General features: G+C 47.0%; 1 protein-coding gene and 1 long non-coding RNA gene across 2 annotated transcripts in view; one reads left to right on the top strand and one right to left on the bottom strand.

Annotated features, from left to right (window-relative positions):
- The window catches only part of LOC138645891 (uncharacterized), a 72,327-nt gene extending 60,330 nt beyond the window's left edge, over positions 1-11,997 (bottom strand). The window contains exon 1 of the long non-coding RNA XR_011314798.1: positions 11,905-11,997. This is a non-coding gene — a long non-coding RNA (uncharacterized lncRNA). The remainder of the gene's footprint in view (positions 1-11,904) is intronic.
- COL5A2 (collagen type V alpha 2 chain) overlaps positions 1-16,492 on the top strand; it is a 525,281-nt gene that overhangs the window by 165,213 nt on the left and 343,576 nt on the right. The gene's annotated exons all lie outside the window — the stretch shown is intronic.

Raw genomic sequence — 16,492 nt, 5'->3', positions numbered from 1 at the left:
CCCTGTGCCAGTGACGTCGCCAACTAGTATTCCTCCCCCCACCTGATGAAGGAACCTGCACTTTCATCTGCACCTTCCTCTTTGTCCCCGTGTAAGGTGGTATGGTATGCGGGAAGAGCAACCTGACTTTCAGCAGGGTCACAATGTTGTTGTGTAGCGTGCACGGGGAATGTTGCGTTATGGGTCAATGTACCAGCAGACTCATCTATCACTGACTGGGCAATGGGCACGATGAAGTGGAAACACAGATATAGGCCCAAAGAATAAAGTGGGCTAAATGCAGTTCAAAATTGGTAACACAGGAATAACCAGGGGGCATTGCAGTGGAGGACAACTGGAATGAGAGGCTGACACAGAGAGTAGGGCCAAATCAGTAAGTAGTCGAAATGCAGTTCAAAATTGGCAACCGTAGTAAACAGGCGGCACAGCTTTGTTCAGTGGAGGAGAACAGCAAGGAGTGGCAGACACCGATAGTAGGCCCCAACCCAACTAGTAGGCCAAATGCAGTCTAACATTAACAACTACTTAACGAGAGCCTGAAAATGGAATTTCAGGACAGGAAACCAGGAGAACAGCAAGGAGTGGCAGACACCGATAGTAGGCCCCAAACCAACTAGTACGCCAAATGCAGTTGTTCCATTTAACCACAATTTAATGAGAGCCTGAAGATAGAAGCTCAGGAAAGGCAACCTGGGGAACACCTTGGAGTGTAACACACCATCTCTCTCCAACCCATACCCATTTTGTAGGCCTAATGCAGTGTACTTTTCTACAACTACTAAAGGAGAGTCGGAAGACCGAAGCAATGGCAAGGAAACCTGGGGAACACCTTGGAGTGTAACACACCATCTCTCTCCACCCCATACCCAATTTGTAGGCCTAATGCAGCCTACTTTCCGACACCTACTAAACGAGAGCATGAAGATCGAAACTCAGGAAAGGCAACCTGGGGAACACCTTGGAGTGTAACACACCATCTCTCTCCACCCCATACCCATTTTTTAGGCCTAATGCAGTGTACTTTTCTACAACTACTAAACGAGAGTCGGAAGACCGAAGCAATGGCAAGGAAACCTGGGGAACACCTTGGAGTGTAACACACCATCTCTCTCCACCCCATACCCAATTTGTAGGCCTAATGCAGCCTACTTTCCGAAAACTACTAAACGAGAGCATGAAGATCGAAGCTCAGGAAAGGCAACCTGGGGAACACCTTGGAGTGTAACACACCATCGCTCTCCACCCCATACCCATTTTGTAGACCTAATGCAGTGTACTTTTCTACAACTACTAAACGAGAGTCGGAAGACCGAAGCAATGGCAAGGAAACCTGGGGAACACCTTGGAGTGTAACACACCATCTCTCTCCACCCCATACCCAATTTGTAGGCCTAATGCAGCCTACTTTCCGAAAACTACTAAACGAGAGCATGAAGATCGAAGCTCAGGAAAGGCAACCTGGGGAACACCTTGGAGTGTAACACACCCTCTCTCTACACCACGGAAGGGCTGATTCTTAGGAAGGAAGGCTGTCAGAAAGAAGCCGGGCGCATCCGAGGGTGATTATATTCTTATTAGGTATATACTCACCCTCGGACGCGCCCTGCTTCTTTATTTGTAATGAATGTTTATTTGCAATGTGGTTTTGACTTACTCTATTATTTTGGTAATTAATGATTTTATTATTTTCATTGTTTTGCATCTTCTTGGCAATAATATAAAGAAGACGTGACAGGACAACACTCGGTGGATGCCATATCTGTGTTTTCAATTTAAAAAACCTTTCAGTTAACTACTTGCAGGAGAAAGTTATTGCAGCTGGTGGCCATTTTTAGTACTGTACCAGATTTTAGTTGTATGTGTTTGTTTTTAATGTTAAAATGTCTGCATTTGATATCTCACCAGTATTTTCTTTATTATAAGCAAAATACTTATTTTTTTATTTTATGATGTTGGTTCAAGGGGTACACGGGCAGCAGTAGACAGGTCAGTGGAGGCCTAGTGGAAGGAGGGACCGCAGACAGGCTTCGAAGGCCTAACATAATAAAATGGGCTGGCTGTAGGCAATTTACAATTGGTTCCATGGGAACACGGGCAGCAGTAGACAGGTCAGTGGAGGCCTAGTGGAAGGAGGGACCGCAGACAGGCTTCGAAGCCCTAACATCATAAATTGGGCTGCTTGTAGGCAATTTAAAATTGGTTCCAGGGGAACACGGGCAGCAGTGGCCTGGTCAGTGTAGTAGTGGAAAGAACGGGCCGCAGACAGGCTTCGAAGGCCTAACATAACAAAAATTGTGATGTAGGCAATTTACAATTGGTTCAAGGGGTACACGGGCAGCAGTAGACAGGTCAGTGGAGGCCTAGTGGAAGGAGGGACCGCAGACAGGCTTCAAAGCCCTAATATCATAAATTGGGCTGGCTGTAGGCAATTTACAATTGGTTCCAGGGGAACACGGCCAGCAGTAGGCAGGTCAGTGGAGGCCTAGTGGAAGGAGGGACCGCAGACAGGCTTCGAAGCCCTAACATCATAAATTGGGCTGCCTGTAGGCAATTTAAAATTGGTTCCAGGGGAACACGGGCAGCAGTAGACAGGTCAGTGGAGGCCTAGAGGAAGGAGGGACCGCAGATGCGCCAATGTTTCCCCCATACCCAATTTGTAGGCCTAATGCAGCGTAGTTTCCAACAACTACTAAACGAGAGCCGGAAGATCGAAGCTCAGGAAAGGCAACCTGGGGAACACCTTGGAGTGTAACACACCCTCTCTCTACACCACGGAAGGGCTGATTCTTAGGAAGGAAGGCTGTCGGAAATAAGCATTGCGCGTCCGAGGGTGATTATATTCTTATTAGGTATATACTCACCCTCGGACGCGCCCTGCTTCTTTATTTGTAATGAATGTTTATTTGCAATGTGCTTTTGACTTACTCTATTATTTTGGTAATTAATGATTTTATTATTTTCATTGTTTTGCATCTTCTTGGCAATAATATAAAGAAGACGCGACAGGACAACACTCGGTGGATGCCATATCTGTGTTTTCAATTTAAAAAACCTTTCAGTTAACTACTTGCAGGAGAAAGTTATTGTAGCTGGTGGCCATTTTTAGTACTGTACCAGATTTTAGTTGTATGTGTTTGTTTTTAATGTTAAAATGTCTGCATTTGATATCTCACCAGTATTTTCTTTTTTATAAGCAAAATACTTATTTTTTTATTTTATGGTGTTGGTTCAAGGGGTACACGGGCAGCAGTAGACAGGTCAGTGGAGGCCTAGTGGAAGGAGGGACCGCAGACAGGCTTCGAAGGCCTAACATAATAAGATGGGCTGGCTGTAGGCAATTTACAATTGGTTCCATGGGAACACGGGCAGCAGTAGACAGGTCAGTGGAGGCCTAGTGGAAGGAGGGACCGCAGACAGGCTTCGAAGCCCTAACATAATAAATTGGGCTGGCTGTAGGCAATTTACAATTGGTTCCAGGGGAACACGGGCAGCAGTAGACAGGTCAGTGGAGGCCTAGTGGAAGGAGGGAGCGCAGACAGGCTTCGAAGGCCTAACATAATAAAATGGGCTGGCTGTAGGCAATTTACAATTGGTTCCAGGGGAACACGGGCAGCAGTAGACAGGTCAGTGGAGGCCTATTGGAAGGAGGGACCGCAGACAGGCTTCGAAGCCATAAAATAATAAATTGGGCTGGCTGTAGGCAATTTAAAATTGGTTCCAGGGGAACACGGGCAGCAGTGGCCTGGTCAGTGTAGTAGTAGTGGAAAGAACGGGCCGCAGACAGGCTTCGAAGGCCTAACATAACAATAATTGGGATGTAGGCAATTTACAATTGGTTCCAGGGGAACACGGACAGCAGTAGACAGGTCAGTGGAGGCCTAGTGGATGGAGTGACCGCAGACAGGCATCGAAGGCCTAACATAACAGATGGCTGTAGGCAATTTTAAATTGGTTCCAGGGGAACACGGGCAGCAGTGGCCTGGTCAGTGTAGTAGTAGTTGAAAGAACGGACCGCAGACAGGCTTCGAAGGCCTAACATAAAAAAATTGGGCTGGCTGTAGGCATTTTTTAAATTGGTTCCAGGGGTACACGGGCAGCAGTGGTGTGGTCAGTGGAGGCCTAGTGGAAGGAGTGACCGCAGACAGGCATCGAAGGCCTAACATAATAACAGATGGCTGTAGGCAATTTTAAATTGGTTCCAGGGGAACACGGGCAGCAGTGGCCTGGTCAGTGTAGTAGTAGTTGAAAGAACGGACCGCAGACAGGCTTCATAGGCCTAACATAAAAAAAATGGGCTGGCTGTAGGCAATTTTAAATTGGTTCCAGGGGTACACGGGCAGCAGTGGTGTGGTCAGTGGAGGCCTAGTGGCAGGAGTGACCGCAGACAGGCATCGAAGGCCTAACATAATAACAGATGGCTGTAGGCAATTTTAAATTGGTTCCAGGGGAACACGGGCAGCAGTGGCCTGGTCAGTGTAGTAGTAGTTGAAAGAACGGACCGCAGACAGGCTTCATAGGCCTAACATAAAAAAAATGGGCTGGCTGTAGGCAATTTTAAATTGGTTCCAGGGGTACACGGGCAGCAGTGGTGTGGTCAGTGGAGGCCTAGTGGCAGGAGTGACCGCAGACAGGCATCGAAGGCCTAACATAATAACAGATGGCTGTAGGCAATTTTAAATTGGTTCCAGGGGAACACGGGCAGCAGTGGCCTGGTCAGTGTAGTAGTAGTTGAAAGAACGGACCGCAGACAGGCTTCGAAGGCCTAACATAACAAAATTGGGCTGGCTGTAGGCACTTTTAAATTGGTTCCAGGGGTACACGGGCAGCAGTGGTCTGGTCAGTGGAGGCCTAGTGGAAGGAGTGACGGCAGACAGGCATCAAAGGCCTAACATAATAACATTGGGCTGTTGGCAATTTAAAATTGGTTCCAGGGGTACACGGGCAGCAGTGGTCTGGTCAGTGGAAGTCTAGTGGAAGGAGTGACGGCAGACAGGCTTCGAAGGCCTAACATAACAAAATTGGGCTGGCAGTAGGCAAGTTTAAATTGGTTCCAGGGGAACACGGCCAGCAGTGGCCTGGTCAGTGTAGTAGTTGTAGAAAGAACGGACCGCAGACAGGCTTCGAAGGCCTAACATAACAAAAATGTCAATACAATGGTATTGTCAGTGCCAGGCATTGAAGGATGTCAGCGCATAGACTAAACATTGGTGAAGCTGTGAGAGATAATTTTGCTAGTGGTAGAGCACTGTTTGAGCTGGGGGGGGGAACTGTCTTGTGGCCGGCGGTACAGGCCCAGGGCCCCTCATATTACAACGGTGTGTCTGACGTTGGGTGCGCACCACCACCGCCAGAGACACTTAATTGTACTATGAGGGACCCAGTGGCAGTGCCGTCGACCAAAAGCGGGCACACCCACCTCTTCAGACAAACAGCACTCTTACGGGTGCTGGCGCAAAGTGGCGATACCACGGCCCCGTGTGGGGAGTTTGGCCATTTTGTTAGGAGTTAACATGTCGTATGCTGGACAATCAGGTGCAGAAAATTACGAGATTGGAAAAGTCATTCAGAATAGTCCACAGGCAAGACCTTTTCATAGGAAAGCTAGGTGTCAGCCGGGCAAGGTGGGGCAAAAGATTTCGAAATCCAGTTGTGGTTCATTTTAATGAAGGTTAGATCATCTACATTTTGTGTAGCCAGACGAGTCCTTTTTTCTGTTAGTATTGAACCTGCAGCACTGAATACTCTTTCTGATAGGACACTAGCTGCCGGGCAAGCAAGCTCCTGCAATGCACATTCTGCCAATTCTGGCCAGGTGTCTAATTTGGATGCCCAGTAATCAAATGGGAATGACGGTTGAGGGAGAACGTCGATAAGGGATGAAAAATAGTTTGTAACCATACTGGACAAATGTTGTCTCCTGTCACTTTGAATTGATGCTGCAGTACCTGTCCTGTCTGCGGTCATAGCAAAATCACTCCACAACCTGGTCAGAAAACCCCTCTGGCCAACGCCACTTCTGATTTCTGCCCCTCTAACACCTCTGGTCTGCTGGCCCCTGGAGCTCGTGTGAGAACGATCACGGGCGCTGTGTGCAGGGAATGCCAGAAGCAAACGGTCAACAAGAGTTGATTGTTTTGTTGCTAATATTAGTTCCAAGTTCTCATGTGGCATAATATTTTGCAATTTGCCTTTATAGCGAGGATCAAGGAGGCAGGCCAACCAGTAATCGTCATCGTTCATCATTTTTGTAATGCGTGTGTCCCTTTTGAGGATACGCAAGGCATAATCCGCCATGTGGGCCAAAGTTCCAGTGGTCAAATCTGCGGTTGTGCTTGGTTGAGGGGCAGTTGCAGGCAAATCTACGTCACTTGTGTCCCTCAAAAAACCAGAACCCGGCCTTGCCACGCCACCAATTTCCAGTGACCCCGGGAAAGCTTCCTCATTAAAAATATAATCATCCCCATCATCCTCCTCATCCTCCACCTCCTCTTCGCCCACTACCTCGTCCTGTACACTGCCCTGACCAGACAATGGCTGACTGTCATCAAGGCTTTCCTCTTCCTCTGGTGCAGACGCCTGATCCTTTATGTGCGTCAAACTTTGCATCAGCAGACACATTAGGGGGATGCTCATGCTTATTATGGCGTTGTCTGCACTAACCAGCCGTGTGCATTCCTCAAAACACTGAAGGACTTGACACATGTCTTGAATCTTCGACCACTGCACACCTGACAACTCCATGTCTGCCATCCTACTGCCTGCCCGTGTATGTGTATCCTCCCACAAAAACATAACAGCCCACCTCTGTTCGCACAGTCTCTGAAGCATGTGCAGTGTTGAGTTCCACCTTGTTGCAACGTCTATGATTAGGCGATGCTGGGAAAGGTTCAAAGAACGCTGATAGGTCTGCATACGGCTGGAGTGTACAGGCGAACGGCGGATATGTGCGCAAAGTCCACGCACTTTGAGGAGCAGGTCGGATAACCCCGGATAACTTTTCAGGAAGCACTGCACCACCAGGTTTAAGGTGTGAGCCAGGCAAGGAATGTGTTTCAGTTGGGAAAGGGAGATGGCAGCCATGAAATTCCTTCCGTTATCACTCACTACCTTGCCTGCCTCAAGATCTACAGTGCCCAGCCACGACTGCGTTTCTTGCTGCAAGAACTCGGACAGAACTTCCGCGGTGTGTCTGTTGTCGCCCAAACACTTCATAGCCAATACAGCCTGCTGACGTTTGCCAGTAGCTGCCCCATAATGGGAGACCTGGTGTGCAACAGTGGCAGCTGCGGATGGAGTGGTTGTGCGACTGCGGTCTGTGGACGAGCTCTCGCTTCTGCAGGAGGACGAGGAGGAGGAGGAGGAGGGGGTGCGAACGGCTACAGCCAACTGTTTCCTAGACCGTGGGCTAGGCAGAACTGTCCCAAACTTGCTGTCCCCTGTGGACCCTGAATCCACCACATTTACCCAGTGTGCCGTGATGGACACGTAACGTCCCTGGCCATGCCTACTGGTCCATGCATCTGTTGTCAGGTGCACCTTTGTGCTCACAGATTGCCTGAGTGCATGGACGATGCGCTCTTTAACATGCTGGTGGAGGGCTGGGATGGCTTTTCTGGAAAAAAAGTGTCAACTGGGTAGCTCGTAGCGTGGTACAGCGTAGTCCATCAGGTCTTTGAAAGCTTCGCTTTCAACTAACCGGTAGGGCATCATCTCTAACGAGATTAGTCTAGCTATGTGGGCGTTCAAACCCTGTGTACGCGGATGCGAGGCTAAGTACTTCCTTTTTCTAACCATAGTCTCATGTAGGGTGAGCTGGACTGGAGAGCTGGAGATCGTGGAACTAGCGGGGGTGCCGGTGGACATGGCAGACTGAGAGACGGTGGGAGATGGTATTGTTTCCACCGGTGCCCTAGATGCAGTGTTTCCTACTACGAAACTGGTGATTCCCTGACCCTGACTGCTTTGGCCTGGCAAAGAAACCTGCACAGATACTGCAGGTGGTGCAGAAAATGGTGGCCCTACACTGCCGGAAGGGATGTTGCGTTGATGACTAGCTTCATTGGCCGAGGGTGCTACAACCTTAAGGGACGTTTGGTAGTTAGTCCAAGCTTGCAAATGCATGGTGGTTAAATGTCTATGCATGCAACTTGTATTGAGACTTTTCAGATTCTGCCCTCTGCTTAAGGTAGTTGAACATTTTTGACAGATTACTTTGTGCTGATCAATTGGATGTTGTTTAAAAAAATGCCAGACTGCACTCTTTCTAGCATCGGATACCTTTTCAGGCATTGCAGACTGAGCTTTAACCGGATGGCCACGCTGTCCTCCAACAAGTTTTGAATTTGCCACGTGTTTTGGGCAAGATACGGGCCCGGCAGATGGAACCTGTTGCGATGTTGATGCCTGCTGCGGCCCCTCCTCCTCCGCTTCAGAACTGCTGCCGCCTGCACCCTGTTCCCCCAATGGCTGCCAATCGGGGTCAAGAACTGGGTCATCTATTAACTCTTCTTGTAGCTCGTGTGCAACTTCGTCTGTGTCACCGTGTCGGTCGGTGGTATAGCGTTCGTGATGGGGCAACATAGTCTCATCAGGGTCTGATTCTTGATCAGCACCCTGCGAGGGCAATGTTGTGGTCTGAGTCAAAGGACCAGCATAGTAGTCTGGCTGTGGCTGTGCATCAGTGCACTCCATGTCAGATTCAACTTGTAATGGGCATGGACTGTTAACTGCTTCACTTTCTAAGCCAGGGACGGTATGTGTAAAGAGCTCCATGGAGTAACCCGTTGTGTCGCCTGCTGCATTCTTCTCTGTTGTTGTTTTTGCTGAAGAGGACAAGGAAGCGACTTGTCCCTGACCGTGAACATCCACTAACGACGCGCTGCTTTTACTTTTACCAGTTTCACGAGAGGAGGCAAAAGAGCTAGAGGCTGAGTCAGCAAGATAAGCCAAAACTTGCTCTTGCTGCTCCGGCTTTAAAAGCGGTTTTCCTACTCCCAGAAAAGGGAGGGTTCGAGGCATTGTGTAGCCAGACGACGAACCTGGCTCCACAGCTCCAGACTTAGGTGCAATATTTTTTTTCCCACGACCACCTGATGCTCCACCACTACCACTACCCTCATTACCGGCTGACAATGAACGCCCCCGGCCACGACCTCTTCCACCAGACTTCCTCATTGTTTTAAAAACGTTACCAAACGAACGGTATTTGTTGCTGTCACACAACTTACACGGTGAGCTATAACTTCAGTATGATTTAGCTACCCCTTTACAGGTGGGTGAGACCACAACGAAAATCAGCCACAATGTTACACACTCTGTTGTTGTTGGCAACAAATGAGAGAGATGCCACACACGCAGGACTGTCACTGAAGCGCAAATGTAAATATTAATCTCCCACTGATTTGTGTTTGTTTTTTTTTAAAGGGAGACTTCAGAAAAAAAAAAATAATAAAAAAAAATTATTTTTTACGGAAGAATTTATAAACCAAATAAAATGAAATGATTGTTTCAGGGAGAATTTAGAAAACAAAAAAAAAAAAAAAAAAAAGGCTTTGTAGGGCCCACTGAGTGAGAGAGGACGCACACAGGAGTCAGGAGTGGCACACAAGCCCAGAGGCCAATATTTATCTCCCACTGATTGATTTAGTGATTTTTTCAGGTAGATTTTGGAACCCAAATCAAGCAAAAAAATTAATAGGCTTTCTATGGCCCACAATTGGAGAGAGAGAGAGATGGCACACCCAGGAGTCAAGACTGGCACACAAGCAGAAAGGGCAATATGAATCTCCCACAGATTGATTTAGTGATTTTTTAAGGTAGATTTTGGAACCCAAATCAAGCAAAAAAAATTAATAGGCTTTCTATGGCCCACAATTGGAGAGAGAGAGAGAGATGGCACACCCAGGAGTCAAGACTGGCACACAAGCAGAAAGGGCAATATGAATCTCCCACAGATTTGATTTTTTTTTTTTTTCAGGGAGACTTTAGAGAAAAAAAAATACAAAAAAAATGATTTTTTCAGGAATAATTTAGAAACCAAATAAAATAAAATTATTTTTTCAGGGAGAATTTAGAAAACAAATAAAAGAAAAAATAGGCTTTCTAGGGCCCACTGAGTGACAGATGACGCACACAGGAGTCAGGAGTGGCACACAAGCAAAGAGGCCAATATTTATCTCCCACTGATTGATTTAGTGATTTTTTCAGGTAGATTTTGGAACCCAAATCAAGCAAAAAAATTATTAGGCTTTCTATGGCCCACAATTGGAGAGAGAGAGAGAGATGGCACACCCAGGAGTCAAGACTGGCACACAAGCAGAAAGGGCAATATTAATCTCCCACTGATTTGTGTTTTTTTTTTTACAAGGTAGACTTTAGAAAAAAAAAAAAAAAAAAAAAAAAAGATTTTTTAAGGAAGAATTTATAAACCAAATAAAATAAAATGATTGTTTCAATGAGAATTTAGAAAACAAATAAAAAAAAATAGGCTTTGTAGGGCCCACTGAGTGAGAGAGGACGCACACAGGAGTCAGGAGTGGCACACAAGCCCAGAGGCCAATATTTATCTACCACTGATTGATTTAGTGATTTTTTCAGGTAGATTTTGGAACCCAAATCAAGAAAAAAAATTAATAGGCTTTCTATGGCCCACTATTTGTGAGAGAGATGGCACGCTCAGGACTGGCACACAAGCCCAAAGGCCAATATTAATCTCCCACTGATTGATTTATTGATTTTTTCAGGTAGAATTATGAACCCAAATCAACCAAAAAAAGAAATAGGCTTTCTATGGCCCACTATTTGTGAGAGAGATGGCACGCTCAGGACTGGCACACAAGCCCAGAGGCCAATATTAATCTCCCATTTTCTTTTTTTTTTTCCAGGGAAAATTTATAAACCCAATAAAAAAAATAATAAATAGGCTTTCTATGGCCCACTATCTGAGAGAGAGAGATGGCATGCTTAGGACTGGCACACAAGCCCAAAGGCCAATATTAATCTCCCACTGATTGATTTATTGATTTTTTCAGGTAGAATTTAGAACCCAAATCAAGCAAAAAAATAAATAGGCTTTCTATGGCCCACTGAGTGAGAGATGACACAGACAGGGATGGCACTCTAGCAGAAATGCCAATCTTAATCTCCCACAAAAAAAAAAAAGGAACTGTCCTTCAATTACTATCTCCCTGCAGTAATCTCAGCCAGGTATGGCAGGCAGCAATAAGGAGTGGACTGATGCACAAATTAAATAAAAAGTGTGGACAAACAAACAAGATAGCTGTGCAGAAAGGAAGGAACAAGAGGATTTGTGCTTTGAAAAAAGCAGTTGGTTTGCACAGCGGCGTACACGCAGCAATGCAGCTATCAGGGAGCCTTCTAGGGCAGCCCAATGAGCTACAGCGCTGAGGAAAAAAAAAAAAAAAAAAGGAGCTTCCACTGTCCCTGCACACCGAAGGTGGTGTTGGGCAGTGGAAATCGCTACAGCACAAGCGGTTTTGTGGTTAATGGACCCTGCCTAACGCTATCCCTGCTTCTGACGAAGCGGCAGCAACCTCTCCCTAAGCTCAGATCAGCAGCAGTAAGATGGCGGTCGGCGGGAACGCCCCTTTAGAGCCCCTGTGACGCCGCGGACAGCAAGCCAATCACTGCAATGCCCTTCTCTAAGATGGTGGGGACCAGGACCTATGTCATCACGCTGCCCACACTCTGCGTTTACCTTCATTGGCTGAGAAATGGCGCTTTTCGCGTCATTGAAACGCGACTTTGGCGCGAAAGTCGCGTACCGCATGGCCGACCACGCACAGGGGTCGGATCGGGTTTCATGAAACCCGACTTTGTCAAAAGTCGGCGACTTTTGAAAATGTTCGACCCGTTTCGCTCAACCCTAGTAAGGAGAGTACTGACCTTGCGATACGCGTTGAGGTAGATAGCTGCGGTGGAGTGGAAGCACATGCTGCATAAAGCCATTATTTATATGTGCAGCAGAAGGAAGTGGAAGGGGTTAAAGCCAGAGAGAGGCTTGGAGTAAGTCACGCAGACAGCGCATGTGTGATGACGTCACCCAGATTAGGAGAGAGGCTTGGATTGCGTGCTGTGTTTACTATAGCTTGCCTATGAGAGGTGGAGTTTACAGGAGGATCCCGGAATGTCAGAGATCCCGGGTTAACTACTACCGGGAGACAACTCGCCGCAGTAAGGGAGCGCAGACCAGAACGGCAGAGAACTCACCGGGTAGCAAGCAGGAACTGAACGATGTGACAGAGGGGAGAGGCCAGGGACGGAGCCAGGCGCCAGGGTGGAAAAGAGAATGGCACCAGAGAGTAGTCAAACATGTTAAGGTCAATAACCAAGAGATAAGCGAGGTACAGGAGGCAGAAGGATAGTCAGGTGGAAGCCGAAGGTTAGAAAGTCAAGAGAATCAAACAGACCAGATCGAGCATGGAGAGCAAACAAACAACACAGTATGCACATACACACCAGGGGGTCAGGCACAAAGACAAAATGAAATTATAACTGACAGAGAATCCTTGTACAGCGTGGGTATAAATATCCCTCCCAGATCCACAACAATTAACTTTGAGAGGACAAGACATTAACCCTGTCCAAACCATGAGAGTACCCCCCTCTTAAAGGGGGGCCACTGGACCCCCAGGCTTCTCTGGATATCTGGCATGTAAGGCCCGAACCAGACGATCGACATGCACTGAACTGGCTGGGACACATGACAGATCCTCAAGAGAATACCCTTTCCAATGTATCAGATACTGGAGCTTCTGGCGCTCCCACTGTCCCCACTGGCTTTAACAAGGACCTGTGGGAGACTTCAGATATTTTGAAGGAGGTGGGCAACTGTAGTCTGTAGGCCACCGGATTGACTACCTCCACAATCTTGTATGGACCAATAAACTTGGGGAACAGCTTCATAGAGGGTATTTAAAGCTTGATATTACGGGTGGATAACCACACCTTCTCCCCTACTACAAATGCCAGACCTGGCCCTCTTCTCCTGTCTGCAAATCGTTTATACCTTTTCTGGGCCTTAGAGATGTTAGTCTGAACCTCCCTCCAAAGAGTTCTCAAACGTTGTGCCATGCATTCGGCTCCGGTACAACTTGAATCCATGAGGGAAAATTCCCCAAAATGTGGGTCAAACCCATAGTTGACCTGAAAGGGAGTCTTTCCAATGGACTGACTCACATGAGAGTTGGACGAAAATTCTGCCATGGGCAATACTTCACACCAGTCCTGCTGTCTGGAAGAGGCCAGGCATCTCACAATTTGTTCCAAAGATTGGTATGTGCACTCAGTCTGTCCATTAGACTCCGGGTGATAGGCAGAGGAGAAAGAAAGCATAATCCCCAGCTTCTTACAAAAAGCCCTCCAAAACCTGGCCCCAAACTGCACACCTCTGTCCAACACAACATTCACAGGCACTCCATGCAACTGAACAACATGCTGTATAAATAAGCGGGCCAAGGTTTCAGCAGACGGTAATGCAGGCAGAGGTACAAAATGGATTTGTTTGGAGAACCTATCCACCACCACCCATACCACTGAGTTGCCCTTGGAAGGAGGGAGATTTGTGATAAAGTCCATGGACAAATGTGTCCATGGCCTATCCGGAATTGGCAAAGGCACCAATTTCCCGGCCGGCCAGGTATTAGAACTCTTGGAACGGGTGCACATACCACATGCAGTCACAAACTTTTTAATATCTGATACCATAGAGGGCTACCAGAAACCCCTAGCAACTGCCCCCGGCGTACCTGCAATCCCAGGATGAGCACTTAACACAGAATCATGAAACTCCTGCAGGAGTCTGAGATGGAACTATTCCGGTACAAACAATTAACCTGGAGGTATACCACCAGGAGCCCGGAGGGTTTGGGCCTCCAATATCTCTCTGCAAATCAGATGAGATTTCAGCCACCACTACTCCTGGCTGAAGAATGGAGGAGGGGGGTTCTGGAGAGAACACAGAATTAAGGCTTCGGGATAAAGCATCAGCCTAAATATTTTTAGATCCCGGGTGGAATGTGATGGTAAATTGAAAGCAAGAGAAAAAAAGCACCCACCAAACCTCTCTGGGAGTCAGTCTCTTGGCAGACTCTATATAGGCCAAACTTTTATGATCAGTGATAATTGTAATGGGGTGGACGGCCCCCTCCAGGAAATGCCTCCATTCTTCAAAAGCCAACTTAATCGCCAAATATTCCCTATTGCCAACATCATAATTTCTCTCGGCCGGAGAGAATTGTTTTAGAAAAGAAGTGAGTGTGGAAGGACCCTGAGACACAACTGCCCCCACCCCCACATCAGAAGTGTCAACCTCCACAATAAATGGTCTTGACGGATCGGGTTGTACCAACACAGGAGCTGAAGTAAAATATTTTTTAAGTGTCAGGAAAGAATTTTTTGCAGCCATGGACCAAGTTTTCACATCAGCCCCCTTTTGGGTGAGGTCCGTCAAAGGCTTTACCACCTGTGAAAAACCCTTAATGAACTTCCTATAGAAGTTAGAAAAACCCCAAAATCGCTGCAACCCCTTCAAGCCATGAGGCTGCACCCAATCCGCAATGGCCCGTACCTTTTCAGGGTCTATGCGGAATCCCTCCCCTGACACAATTAAACCCAAAAAAGACAGTTCTTGCACAAAAATGAACATTTTTCCAGTTTAACATATAAATGATTCTCCCCTGAGACCCCTAAGAACCATACGCAAATGGTGCAAGTGGGCGTGACTGTCCACTGAGTACACTAAAATGTCATCCAGGTAAATGACCACATAACGCCCAATTAGATCAGAGAAAACAACATCAGGAGTGTTACTGAGACCAAAGGGCATAACTAAGTTTTCAAACAGCCCCTCAGTCGTCAGGAATGCCGTTTTCCATTCATCCCCTTCCTGGACCCTTATAAGGTTATAAGCCCCTCGTAAATTTAGCTTAGAGAACCATTTGGTCCCTGTGAGTTGGTTACATAAACTGGGTATCAGGGAAGAGGGTATGTGTTTTTTACCGTAATTTTGTTCAGTTCCCGAAAGTCAAGGCACAGCCGCAAACCACCATCTTTTTTACGAATAAGAAATCCGCTGCCACGGGTGAAATAGAAGGCAGAATATGCCCCTTGCGGGAACTCTCTGCTATGTACTAATTCATGGCTTGATGCTCAGACCCAAACAAATTAAACAGGTGAGCCTTGGGTAACTTGGCTCCCGGGACTAAATCAATGGCACAATCGAAGATCTATGTTGTGGAAGCGCCTCAGCCTCGCTTTCGGGAATACCCTCCAGACCGACAGACGATACAGATACAGATTTTACAGGGGTGACAAGAAGTACCAGGTTACAACTTATACCGTTATCCTTACATCCCCACTGAGTGATCTCCCCCGTGACCCAATCAATGATAGGATTATGACGTTGAAGCCAAAGCATACCTAGTACTAGTCCAGCAGGCAAAGCTATCTAGAACAAAACAACTTATTTTCCACGAGTCGAACCCACTTTCATTGAAAAAACTTCAGACATGAAACAAATTCTATTTCGGGTGAGAGGAGATGAGTCAATAGTCACAATTTCAACAGGATCCTTAAGCCTGACTGTCCCTATCATATTAAGAGTCACCACATGGGCATCAATCAAGTTAATGGTAGAACCACAGTCAACAAAGCCAGTGGTCATGACAGGACCGCCAGCAAGTTCCAAGTTGGTAGTCTGGGTAACCTCTTCGATCGTCACCCAGACTTTGGTGTATTCCCGATGGCATAGCAGAAGGACAAGAGGGACAGACCCTTTTCCAATGTCCAGAGGCTCCACAGTAAAAGCATAGTAAGTTGTATCTGCGGTGTCTTCTCTTTCTTTCCATCATCGAGATAGCCCCCAACCTCCATGGGCTCAGGGATGGATGCAGTGTCACACGGGTTGGAGAACAACCCCCTGGCAAAAATTATGGAATCATCGGCCATGGAGTATGTTCATTCAGTTGTTTAATTTTGTAGAAAAAAAAGCAGATCACAGACATGGCACAAAACTAAAGTCTTTTCAAATGGCAAATTTCTGGCTTTAAGAAACACTAAAAGAAATCAAGAACAAAAAATGTGGTAGTCAGTAATGGTTACTTTTTTAACCAAGCATAGGGGAAAAATTATGGAATCACTCAATTCTGAGGAAAAAATTATGGAATCATGAAAAACAAAAAAAAAAAAAACATTCCAAAACATCACTAGTATTTTGTTGCACCACCTCTGGCTTTTATAACAGCTTTCAGTCTCTGAGGCATGGACTTAACCCCTTCCCGACCTTTGACGCATTCGCTGCGTCATGAAAGTCGGTGCCATTCCGACCCATGACGCAGCGTATGCGTCATGGCGGAATCGCGTTCCTGCAGGCCGGGTGAAAGGGTTAACTGTAATTTCACCCGGCCTGCAGGGACAGGGGGAGTGGTAGTTTAGCCCAGGGGGGGTGGCTTCACCCCCCCGTGGCTACGATCGC

This window comes from Ranitomeya imitator, chromosome 7 (genome assembly GCF_032444005.1).
Source record: "Ranitomeya imitator isolate aRanImi1 chromosome 7, aRanImi1.pri, whole genome shotgun sequence".
In the NCBI taxonomy this organism is placed as follows: domain Eukaryota; kingdom Metazoa; phylum Chordata; class Amphibia; order Anura; family Dendrobatidae; genus Ranitomeya; species Ranitomeya imitator.
This window is presented reverse-complemented; position numbering and strand designations above follow the sequence as displayed.